The sequence below is a fragment of the Rhyacophila brunnea genome, unplaced genomic scaffold (genome assembly GCF_057557595.1).
Source record: "Rhyacophila brunnea isolate RB1 unplaced genomic scaffold, BYU_Rbru_1.0 scaffold_11, whole genome shotgun sequence".
In the NCBI taxonomy this organism is placed as follows: Eukaryota; Metazoa; Arthropoda; class Insecta; order Trichoptera; family Rhyacophilidae; genus Rhyacophila; species Rhyacophila brunnea.
The window spans coordinates 6,806,328-6,820,290 of record NW_028232763.1 but is presented as its reverse complement, the minus strand read 5'-3'; the positions used below and the strand labels follow the sequence as shown (position 1 = coordinate 6,820,290).

The following is a 13,963-nucleotide window of genomic DNA, read 5'->3' as shown; positions in this document are numbered from 1 at the left end:
AAATAATACTGAAATGTCATTTTGACATGTCATATTGATTTCCATAGTAATGTACGTATATATTAATAATTTAGTTGCTAGGACCACCCACTTAGCAACCGATAATAGTGGATTGGATTACGGATTTCTTCCGAAATAACTTTTCATACAAAACAGAATTAACTGAAAATGATTTCAATTCTACTTAAAGATGGCTAAAAGTACGAGTATTAAAATAATGCATTGGCATCGTGTTCTGATATATTCTAAAAGTTTCAAATGTCTAGCTAGTAGGGAAGTTAGTTAAAAATCGATTGCAAGATTTGTACCGGACAAAGAACCACCGGACAAATAAGAATACGAGCTAAGAAAAATGTTGTAAAAATTAAATTCTACTTCGTATGTAAATGCTACCCTATCTGTTAAGATAAGTGTATTTATAATTAATAATGTGTTATTTGAAAATCAGTTCAATAATAGGAATTTAATAATCTTAAGTATACAATACGTTACCTACACAATTTTATAGAATATTTTTATCTCTAGCCCAGTGTATTTGACCACGTCTACTTCCGTTCCAATCCGATAACCTTTCCAATGAAAAAAGCGGTGAGACGTCAGTTGCTAAACACAGTCAGGAACTTACTGTAAGGTTGCTGAGGTCAAAAGCTCCAAGCCAACTTTGTTAAGAAGAGATAGCGTCAAAGCCTGACCATAGCCTGATCAAGCTGATAGCGCAGCGACCACTGAAATCCGAAAAAGCTTTGCGAAATGAACTGGAAATACTTTACTTGTGGCTTTCCTTACTGTATGTTTTGCCTACCTGAGATCAAAATAACCACGAACCACTGGTTTGACTGTTCACTGTTTATTTTATTTATAATATAGAAAAGGCTGTAATGTGAATTTATTATCTTTGACGAAATTATACAAATTTTTTTATTTCGTGACAGGTATGTATACCATTTAACAAATTTGTATAAGTAGTTATCTATATAGATAACCTAAGTTATTTAAATAATAATTTAGTAAGTATTTGATTTGTATACTTTACCACTTCAATTTTCTTTCTTGATTTATATAGAGAAATTAACGATCCAAAATCTTATAAGGAAATATATCAGTATTTCTCTTTTCTTATATTCTTTGTATCATATATAATTTTTTGTGTCATAAACTAAAAAAAGACAGAAATGTAACACTCAATTGATTAATTACATGCTAATAATGATAACTGTTAATTCTTGGCGGGAAACCATTTCAAAGTTATGTATGTTCAATAAAAATAATGTTACATTCTTAAATCTGGTGAATTATTCGTTGAATAAAAAAAATAGTTAATAAAATTATTATGTAAGTTGCAACAAAAAATCTAGGAGTGTTCCATGACATCGGTTAGTAATTTAAGTAATAATTAATACCTACTTTGATGTAAAATACAAAAACCGATTGCCAATAGTAACTCAATTTGGAAAGCGCTTCAGAAAGTATTTAAGAGCCATTAGTTAAAGTTTGACGCAATTATATAGGATAACTATAGCATTGTAGTCCATGTGCGTGGGCGCAAATCCCGGGAGACGCAGGCTCGATTCCTGCTGGGTGTCGTATTTTTTTCAAAAAAGATTTTTTTATATTGGTTATATATTATTATTTTCTCAGAAGTTTTCAAAATTATATATGTTCGATAAAAATAATATTGCTACTGTTCGGTTATCAGGAATACAGCGGGAATATATCAGGAATATTTTGAAAATACCCGATATACTGGATTATTTGTTAGTTTGGGTTAGTCTAGGTTAGGTTAGGTTGGGTTAGGTTAGGTTAGGTTTGGTTAGACTAACCTAGCAAATAATTCAGTTTATCGGCTATTTTCAAAATGTGTTTTCCGCTGTATTCCTGATAACCGAACAGTACCAGAATATTGTATGATCTATGTTCAATGAATAGAATATAAGCTTTTAACACTTTTAACAATACGTTTAATTATTTATAAATTATCCATTATAGATAAACAGATTTTATACTATTAAAGGTTATTTTCAATACATATAATAATAATTGACAATCTGTAATAGATATTACTCATAAATTCTAACTGATAGAATTTAATAAATTATATTAATAATACATAATATACTAACATCCATGTTCAGAAATAATTAGTATCAGACATCAAATTTCATTTATAATTTAGAATTTCATGTACTTATAATAATTATCATCTGGCGTCGATATTATATTACTGGATGAAAGCTTTCTCGATAATCTCTTATATGTATTCGCCGTCTCGTATTTCCAATGAACTTAATCGATTCGTAGACCCAGTAATTTTTATTAGTTTTAGAGCATCATTGTAGCCGTTTGTTTATTGCTTCTTGGATACGAGAAGGATAAAAATTACAAAACGAGTTGACACGTGTTCGATAAAGGACATCATATGATCAAACTAAGAGTGATAGAAATATATTCAATAAAAAATACTAAAAACGAAAATACCATCGCATTATCTGTATTTAAACCATTTTTGTAATGCATGCATACTATAGTGCCTGCTCTTCTTCATATGACTTAGTATTTTTCTGGAGTAGTGCAAGTACGTAAAGGTTGGCTATCACTGTATTAATCTACATCTTATTCATCGTTTACTGTGGTGTTTAAAGTAGTTAGAGAAGCAAGCTTTTTTGTCTTAATTTAGAAATCAAAATTGTTTATAAAGTAATTTTAAAAAAACATAATATATCTATGTACCTTATATCACTTTTATGAAAAATAAATAGCATTATGATCATCATAATTATTGAAAGATGGATTACAAAAACTTTTTTTTTTTTTTTAAATATTATCTATGAGCTCTCATTTACTGTTCTTTCAAAAACAGCACACTACACGAGTTAAAAGGCATTAAAGTTTTTTTAATCCAGAAAAAAACATTTGATAAAAGAGTTTCTACAAATATATCATAATAAGTAAGTCAAATCAATGACATCTGTCTATTACTTACATGTTTTTCTGATAAGTACCTACTTAAAAAGTTGAAAGTCATTGAAAAATAAGCACTATTGTGTAGTGTCACATGAAAACAAAAAAAAATCATAATTCACAAGTGAGAGGTTATATGAGGCGTCTAATTACAAAAAACGACAAGTCCACAATTCAATATTTTTGGGAAACAACGTTTTTATGTTTCAAGCTTCAACTATTTGTTTTAAGGTGAGATTATTTTTTCCGCTGTCCTATGTATTAGAACCAAATGGCAATTTGTTTCAGCCGATAAACTCTTAAATGTAATAAATATAGGCAAAATAAAATTGGACGTAGCGCTACTTGCACCTCACTTTTAATTTATTCCGCATGAGGCATATATTTCCGTGGCACTGTCATGAGTTTACCAGATGCTACAGCATGGGAGACTCCCTTTTCAATATTGAACGTCCCCTTATTGGTTAACTTAAACACGCGCGAAATCAACCAAGCTTTAAATAATATGAAACACGGACTTTGAGCGCTTTTTGTAATAAATCGAGACTTAAAATATTTTTTTTCGTATGGTTATGTCGCGTTTTGGAATTTATAGATCAATACATATTGTGTAAAATTATACAAAGAATACGTGCGTATTTTTTTCTCGATTTTTACCAAATGTGGACTTATCGCTTTTTGGAATTAGACGCCTCATATTACGTTTTTTTGATCTCCTGTAAAAATGTTCAGTTCTGACATATTATTATGTTGTTTTTGTAATCAACCCTTCAATTATTCAAATGATATTTTCCATATATTGTTGTATTTTTTTGTGATCATTAATTTAATAACTAATAACTTTCCTTGTCATAATTACATTAACACATTACGTGCTTTACATTAGTAATACCAAAATTTCCATACGAATTTAATTCACAAAATCGTTTAATTTAGAAATGTTAAAACTAATCCCTAAATTCATAGATTGTAACATTTTAAATCTGAATTTTTCATTGTAAACATCAATGAAATATTAAAAATTATATTTTTAACCTAACAATTTTTTTAATACGATGGCAATGTGTTTATAAAATCTTAACTATTTCAAAATTATTTATTATTTTATTTCAATTACTATTCTCGCGTAACTTTACCCTAAAATGTATTATTAAATAATGATAATTATAATATATTCCCATCAATGTGACAACAGTATCAAATTGATAAGAGGAAACTTGACGAGGGACAAAGGTTCGGGCGTTATTAACTGAAGCATAGTTTGCAGCAGTTAGCAATATCTGATAATGTTCTCGTTCTATTGTGAACACAATTCATCGCGTTTGAAAATGAATTTCATTTACCCAATAGCATAAACATAATCGACGATTAAAATCTTTCCACACAAATAAACACTTTGGCTTGGGGACTTGGGGACTTGTAAATATTTACTATTGCCATATTGTATTACCAATTCGTTGTGCCTCTGACGAAAGCTACTCATTCTATCGATGCTTTCAACGATTGACTCGTATATTATAATCAAAAATAGAACTCTTCCATTATTAAATTAAAGCTTTTCACGAAATAAGCTTTTGTTTGTTTTTCATTATAAATTAATTTTAAGATATATTTTCTACATTTCTGAAATTAACCTTCTAAAGGTCGAGAACTTTAAGTGAAAATAGGAGTTTAATACATTTCTTTGATAACTTCCATTTTATATAATCAATACTGAATAGCAGACATTAAAAAAAAAAAATTGCTGTGGGATATTTTATCACACTACCACATTATAGCTAAGATATATAAAAAAAAATAATGTTTATTAAATTTATCAAATAATACAATAAAAGTATGAATTATAAAAAAATCCTCTTACGGTATTTGAGAGAACTTATAAATCAAAATTAACCATATATTGATAAATTAAAATAATAAGATGAAATCATTCAACAAACTCGCTGATAAACGCAAATAATGGTTTTTGTACTGTGCAATTCGTAAAATAAAGCACAATGTATACAATCATATTTTGAAAATTAATATATGTACGACATTGAGCTTTATGTCATCAATAAATTATATGATTATGGCTTTATCGAAACCGGGGTTAACTCTAAGCACGCATTTTTACAGTTATGCCCCATATTACCTATGATTTACATTACTTATTACTTTTTTAAACAATGTTTTTTGTACACTCTACACAATGATATCTGTGTTGAAATGTGTTTCTTAGTTGATATATAACTTATAATTTTTTTTTTAATACAAAAATCTATTCGTGTCCGGAAACTTGTACGTATACAGTTCACCGTGAAATATTGTATCGGAAAAATATGGCCGTACATTAAAGACCGTTCAACCTCTTTGGGTCGTATGGTACTGACACAAAAGGCATATCAAATACACGGTTCTTGACTCTTTACAGGAAGCTAGCAGCAAAAAAATGAAAATTGCCGATATACTGGATTATTTGTTAGATTAGGTTGGGTTTTCATTCTTTAATTCATGAATTTTGCCGAAATCAGCTATGAATATTAAATTAATGTTCATATTGAATCTAATAAATTGTAGACCATATACTAGTAATATACGGTCATCTCTTTCGGATAAGAAAGCTCACGGCGAACAATGCTATGGTGAAATATTTTACGTACAATTTACACGTAACCTTATCGAAGCTGGATCGAGTCCACAATAGATTTCTTAGATTTCTCTACTTAAGAACATACGGGTTCTTTCCTTATGATAATGACAATAAAATGAATTTCCCGACTCGTTTTCTTCTGGGTATGCTATCAATGCAATCCCTGTCTACCCGAAGAGTGATTGTTCTTTTAAAGCATTTCTTTTTACTTCTTCGTGGGTTCATTTACAATCCGCATATACTGGCAAATATTAATTTTCATGTTCCCACCAATATCACTCGCAGCTCCACGGTCTTCAAGATACCTCGTCGCAGGACAGATGTTATGTTTCATGATGCTGTGTATCGTGCAATTAGCTTATTTGATGGCACCATAAAGGTTGATTTGTTTTTTATTAATTATATAATGTTTGTAGACGTTTTAAATAGGATAAATTTATAATTGTATATATTATCATATTTCTTTAATATTTACACATGCTGTCTTTTCCACTTTCTTGTCATATTAGTTGTTATTTGTAATTAAGATATTTTTATATATTTGCATGTATTATGTATTATGGCGCATTGGCCAAAAGCTGTAATGCCGTAATACTCTTTTTTATAAATAAATAAATAAATAAATTACAGTAAATTAAACAAAAAAACTCTAGCCAAAAAAAGCTTTAGATGGGTGGGTTGTTTTAAAAAAAGATAAAGATAGCGGCGTGATTATTTTATATTTGACTCGGGATACTTAATTACATACCATTATTTTCCATCTAATTAATAATGGTGCATTATAAAAATCATGATTTTTTGCTTGTAACACAGCAAAGCTTTTTGTGTCTGCTCTATGCACAGCTTTGGTAACTTAATTATTACAAAACTGTTTTATCTGCTTTTTGTTTATACTTCATAATTCACAAAAATTTTCTGGCCGCCATTATAAATTATATAATTCAACAGAATTAGTATAATGAGGATATTCTTTGAATCAGCAACCACACACTTTTTAAATACTCTCTCTCTCTCTTTACCACCCTTATCCGTCCATTAACGTAGGACTTTACAAAAACCGTTGAAAGTTGAGCTTCATAATGCCATCCTTCTATATTAAAGCACATTGCCAGGCTTTTAAAAGGATTGAGGATTTACTTTAGACTCTAGAGTAAAATAATTAAAAGAAATGACAAGTTTTCTATAAGAGCTTTTTAAAATTTCGTCCAAAATTAATTTAAATAATGTGACAACCCACGATTGACGTATACTTACATGCATTATTGTAAATGACTTTACTCTTCTGAATATATACTATTAGGTGTAGGTTACATTTGGTTTTTAATATTTAACTAAAATGCCTACATAATTTATTAAGACTGCTTTAAATTTAAATGGTAGGTACAATTATATTTTCTAACAACATAATATTAATAAATAATATGAAAAACCGCGCTCGCAAAGATCAAGTAGTGGTGACGTGTCCGTTTGTGAAGTCATGGGTTTCGGATTGAAATCCCAGGTTTGGCAAATTGATGTGTTAATTTACGGGTAGGTAAAATGGTCATATATCACCGATGGAGTGGTAAGATGTGGGCGCCTAAATGCAACCAGTGTCTGTCTCGACGATTATTTTTATTTCGCTCTGGTATGTAATTGTAAATATTCACCAACAGTTCAAATATTCAGGGAATGCCAAAACGTGATGTCCGTAAATCTGGGTCTGACAAAATTCACACTTTTTCAATACATGTTTGGACGCAGAGCATGGATCAAATAGATGAAGCAAGTGGCTAATAACCATTTCTCGTAAAAAATATTGCTTTTTTTTAATTCAAATTCAAATTTATTTATTTTTACATGTACCTAGTGAACTTTGAAAATTATAAATTTAAGACATTTACAATACGAAATTTAAAAAGAAATAGTGTGTATTAAAGTATAATGATAAAGTACACCGAATGGGCTAAGTAGTAAGTACCCTATTTTAAGAATTTATAAAACAACGCCAACTTAATACTCATCCTCACATAGGTGGAATATATCAGCATCCGAAGCGATTTGGTTGAACAGAGTTATTGTTCTCCCAATTGACATCACCAATTCCAGGTTAGTTCTGCACCTTGGGATGACAAATAAATCGATTGCTCCCGATTTCTAAGATAGTTATCAGAGACACACAGGTAAATTCTACAAAGAATGTCAGAGTTCTCATTTATACCGCGTATACATCGGAAAAAATACGTGGCCAAATATAGACATCTTTTATGTATTGTTTAAAACACAGTATTTAAACATACCTAAGAGAAAGCCAGATGGATAAAGTCACGGATAGTATCCATATAACTTCAAGTAAAGGAGTTTCAGACTCAGTTAAAGCCTCGATGACATTGAGCTACTTTACAAGCTGCTTGTTGGCGAATTTATAATCTGCTTGTAAACTCGCCCTGTGTTATCATCGAACTAGCTTAGCTAACAAGCAGATAGTATATCTGCGCAGTAGATCGATAGTAGCGACCTCCCGGTAAAAAAATGAACTACTCAATACGTCCTGTCAAAATGTACCAAAAATGACGGTTTCAACTCGCTAGCTTGTTGGCTTCTGAGCGAGTGGAAAGTTTTGTGTCATCATCACAATCGGACTAGCTTACTCGTCCGCTATTAAATTCGCCAATAAGCAGCTTGTAAAGTAGCTCAATGTCATTGAGGCTTTTGAAGCATTTTCAAGCAGAAAATCAAGTTATCTTGCGTACATAACAAATCTAAATTCAATACGTACACAACATGAGACTTACACTATAACAAATATTACCCTCACGAGAGAGAAGAAAAGACAATATAAAATAATATTAAAAATAAAAACATACTTAAGTACAATTTTATACAGAAAAATTAAATTTCGAATACAAAATACATAGCACGTCACCAAAAATATCTGTCTTTGAAAAAATTACGAAATCGTCTACGAAAATATTGGATAATGACTTTAGTAAAATTGGGGGGGGGTTATGACTTTAAAAAAACCAGCAATTTTATTAGTAAGACACCACTGATAACTACGTGATTACATTTATTTCTAGAACTTTTTTTACAGTAGCAAAAAATCTACCCGTTCACCGAGGTTAAAAATACCTACAAATTTGTACGAAACCTGTTTCGAATTTTAAACTTTTCCCGCACTAACCACTTTTCGGCGTTGATTTGTGCCAGAATCACTCACACGAAAATTGCGGCTGAAGCTATTCACAAAACAACGGCCGTAACCCACTCGGTAGGTACCTAATAATAATTGTAACAAGCCTCCAGCCCATTCTGTTGCATAAAAGCAGGCGTCAATTTATTATTTATCATTTATGCTGGGGAGTGCGAATTTCACAGAAAACTCACCTGGCTGGCAATACATTATAGAGTATGACTGAAGCCTGAAATATGTATGTAATTTACGTAGCGAGTCATTTCAACGAAGCTTTCCGTGTTAGTGATGTGGAACTGGTTATGAGAAATTCATGAAATGCAACGTTTCAATTTAATATAATAATATTACTATTAATTAAATTCAGGGTTGTTGGTATATGGATTCAGTAGTTAAGGGCAGGGCTTTGTTGTCATGTAACGCGGTGGAACAGCGTGCCGGCACCCTTTTTCACGGTATTTTTAATGTTTCAAAATCAATTAGACGAAATTAGACTTACATAGTACAAGTTAATTTTCCCGAATCATCTCATATAAAAAGACATATCCGGAAAAACAATCGCGTTTGATATATACTATTTCTTCAAGTGAATGTGAACGCGAATTTTCGCAAATGAATCTAATTATTACCCCAATAAGAGCTTCGTTGAAGACCAAAAGAGTTTCGGCACCTTTGTTCATCAAACTCGTCGGACCATCTTTGACACTTTTCGATCCTTCAAAATACGTTGATCGGTGGTTACTCAATGGAAGACATTCGGCCATAGACTCTAACACTAAGAAAAGGAATCGAAGCGATTTGCCAGATGAGAATTGGACTGAACTTTGGAAATCACCATGGTCCCCACAAAGGAGGGGGGCTGACAGGGCTCTAGCCTGGGGATCGACCAGAAAAGTGCGATAAACGCACATGACAAATTTGCCTAATCGTTAAAAAAATCGCCTGCGGTGCTAATTTCCTTCAGGCGTTTTAAATATGTGGTTATGTAATTGCATTTTTTGGTTAACGTTTGTTGATACAGTGAATACCCTTAATTTTACCTCGAACACCATTTGGAAAACGCTACTATAGAACGCCAAACTCCCTTTAACTTAAGTGATAGGTAGGGCGCCCGTTTCAGGATGTAGGAGCCATGAAAAGCACTATATTATACATTTATTCAAATATAATGATGTTTTTACTATTTTATTTTTTACAACTTAAGTCGTTTATTTGTATTTGTTTATTTTTTATGCGCTTCGTGGCATAGGAAAAGTTGCTTTAAATAATATTTGAACATAATTTTCTTTAGTAGGTAAGAAGTTCGGCAAGAAGTGAGTTCTGGCGCCTCTGTTTTTAAAAAAAAAAGCTCCGGTTAAGGGTATTAGGCGGTGGCGAAGATTCTATACTAGGCGATTATTTAATTGCCTAATATCGTATTTATAATAACACCATTATTTTATATTCTACCAAAAATATAATTTTCCAATGACAGCTGTTTGTAGGTACGAGGGTTGTCCAAGAATTTAAGACCTTTATTCATTTTTGACGACGCGGATGTTATTTCTCAAAAGATAGCCAGGCAGTAGGTACTGGCGTGTAGTGTAGACTTCCCTCTCTAGAACGAGTGCTGAGCCGGCTCAGCTGCTTCAGTATGACCTTTGCGTCCGTTTGAGATGGACGCTCCGCTGTCGAATCCCGCCGCCTGCAAGGTGGATTCGATCATTTGGTCCACCCTGTTGAAATCCATCGTCGTCCCACATCAAATTATAGTAATGCGATGAACCAGCGGAATGTCAGGAAGTGGTGTACTAATTTTTTGAGCGGTAGAACGATTGTTAATGATGAGGAGGGGAGAGGAAGGAGGTCCTCAATTGGTGACGTTTTGTTGAATAAAATCAATGATAAAGTTCATGAAGATCGCAGTCTGACAGTCCGTCAGCTCGTTATTTTGATCTCAGACGTCAGTAAGTCTACCATACAAACGATTTTGAAGGGAAACTTGGGTTATGCGAGGGTGTGCTAGTTGGGTGCCCAAAATGGGATGTCCACACACCATTATTAAATATATTTATTTCTTTGCAGGTAACTGACTTTGTAACTAGTACTCTCAACCATGGTCCCCACATCCTGAAGCGAGCCCTCGTATCTATCGCAAAGGTTAAAGCCAGTGTGACGCTCTACAATAGCGTTTTCCAAATGGTGTTCGAGGTAAGGGTTAGGTTAAGGGTAGGCATTCAGTGTATTTTTTGTATTTTTGAATACTTACACTTGCTTGAATTATGGAGTTGTCTAATGTGGACATATTCAAAAATTGCATCGCACAACCACATTTGTTTAAAATATTAATATTTTTTAGTAAAATAGCGCCGCAGGTGACTTTTTTTAAATATTAGAGCAAATGTGAGATTATATGGTCAATCCCCCCCCCCCCCGCCCCACAATTTAAATTTAGAACACCAGTGGCCGAGTATTGGCACAACGTCAAATTTTTGCATCTGAATAATTCACATGTTATTTTTTCAACGTATGTTTAGAAACAATGCATACTATTTAGTGAGTTAGGCGAATTGCTTGCAATCATTTCCAGTAAAAAAACATTAAGTACTAAAAATCAAAATAATACTGTAAACCTGTTTAAACCTGCCTTATCCGATATATGCTTTTTTATTGAATTATTGCATTAAAAGATTTTTCAGCACTGCAATATATACAATTCCCTTTTTAGTACACACTGCAGTTGAAGTGAAACATATATTACGTGTTCATTTTTTATTGTTTTCACAATATATCGTGACTATTTTCAGAGTTTAATGTATATTACAGAATTACAAATATTTATAGGACGTTTGCTATTAGTAACCGCAGTATGAAGCATTGTCCAGACCAAGAATATCTGTATAATAGTTCAATCTTTCGCATTGGGGTTGGCAAAAAAAAATCCAAGATGATTTGTATCAGAAGATATTATTAAATTTTCCTAAATATACGCTAATATTCGGAAACAATTTTGTATACAGTTTGTATACAATTTTCAATCGGTTCACCGAATATAATATGTATCTACCTGCTTACCTGTGGATACCTGTTTTAAGGTTCTTCCAATTTTCCGTCCCAAGTGTAAAAATATCGATATTGATACAAAAATTAATGATACCTACCGGTACTATATCGATACAAAGTACATAATATTATCAATATATTTTTGACCATAATAATAGTGTAATATAATAATTAGTATGAATATTCTATAATACGTATTTCTAAATCATAATATAAATTTTTGATAATATAATTATGTATGTTGATTATCAATTCTACTTACTTATATTTATTTAATCTAATATTATTCTTTTTTAATTTTCAACCGGTTTTGCAAAAAAAAAAAAATTAAAAAAGTGTGCGACGGCCGGGAATCGAACCCGGATCAACTGCTTGGAAGGCAACTATGCTGACCATTACACCACCATCGCCGATGAGTAATGCGGCAATAATATCCAACAAGATTATACTACTCTCATACCACTAATACGTGAACATTATCAAATAGTTACCGTATTTTAGCAAGATATCATTTTTGTTATATCGTATTTCAGAAGAAACATATTTTATAAATAAATTCGGTCATTCATTACCTATTGAAAAAACACAAACTATCTTTGGATACTTACTACTTATGTATAAAATATTCTGTACAATCATTTTTAATATTCGGTACAATATGGTAATGAACTTGTATACCATAATTATAATGGTTTAGAACTTGTCTGACATGATTAGTTTCATTTGTCCAGAAAAAATACATATTTTCGTAAAGTTTTTCTGATATACAATCTTCAGACATATTTGCGAGTAAGCAGTGATGTCTCTGGGAAAATTGCCGCCTAATTTCGCCCCTTTTCATTTTTAGTTTCAAATTTTCTTCAAATTCGTCTTGTACCTACCTACTTACCTATTTTATTATTTATTTTTGACTGCTTTTATATAATTTTAAAGATTTTTTAATTTTTTTAATAAAGATTTAATTTAAATCATTTTCACAGTTTTCAAACAGTGGTCGTTTTAGGTAAGTACGCGGAGGCCTCTGGCGCTGGCAGGTTTGGAGGCACACCTGTAAAAAATATCTGTGCGTTACACCACTACTACAATATAATATATTAGAATGGCTATTACACACAATAACAGCTATGTTGCCAAGATTATTTCATGCTTCGATTATCATTTAAATTTTAAACCGAGATGTTATACGGGTTTTTACAATAAATAGCATTGTTTGCTTTATTGAAAACCGCCATTGCTCTCAAAAGTTATATTATTTGCATTCATTCCTGCCGCCTCTATGCAACGCATGACCTACCTACCACCACGAAAAGTCACTGCGTGAAAGTAGTTTGCAACAATTGAAGCAGTCAGTTTCAAATTCGTTAACCTCTATTTTGAGTTAATCATAAAAATTGTATACCTACCCATGAGCGTTCAATAATTTTACGAAAATATTATCATAGGGTTATCTACTTAATTATAAATGTATATTTTGTAAAAAATAAGTGTATGTACTAGTTTTTTTTATTATATGGTATATCCAGCTCAGCAGGCCTATGTTATAACTGGTGATATGAAGTCACCCGGCGACATGACGTAATTGTGACGTAAGGCAATACACGCTCGAGGCAAGCCGCCCAACGCACACTGCTCACCATAGATATTATTATGCTGAAACACCTATTTGTGTATGGGGACAATGGATAACGCCAGTATTTTAGTAGCGTTAATTACTCGAATGCTATTATCATTCCGGTAGTACGTCACAATGATGTCATATGACGTCATGTCGACCGGGCGACTTCAACTCGTAAGTTCTAACATAAGGCCCCTGACGCTCAAATGCATATTTCCACGAGACGGAGCGATAATTTTGAGGATTGTATGAACCGGAACGGCGCTCCGGTCCATTTCGAGCCCGGGATATTAGGTATACAAGATAATTATTTATTTTTTTATATTTATTTAACCGCATAACTTTCATTAAAATGAATGCAGATTTGTTTTACTCATATTTAAAATGAAAAATCAAACTATATTAAGTATATTTTACTTTATTTGCTGTAGATATTTCAGATGGGTTGATAACAAACACATTTTAATATTTTTAATTTCCGTACTTTGTTTTCACAATATTTCTGAATATATTGAGTGCGATCGCGGTTAATAAAATGGTGAAA

The 13,963-nt window shown here is 31.8% G+C and overlaps 1 non-coding gene across 1 annotated transcript; it reads right to left on the bottom strand.

Annotated features, from left to right (window-relative positions):
* Positions 1-12,142: 12,142 nt before the first annotated feature.
* Positions 12,143-12,214, bottom strand: TRNAG-UCC (transfer RNA glycine (anticodon UCC)). Its single transcript has one exon. It is a non-coding gene; the product is annotated as a tRNA-Gly (tRNA).
* Between the last annotated feature and the right edge of the window lie 1,749 nt (positions 12,215-13,963).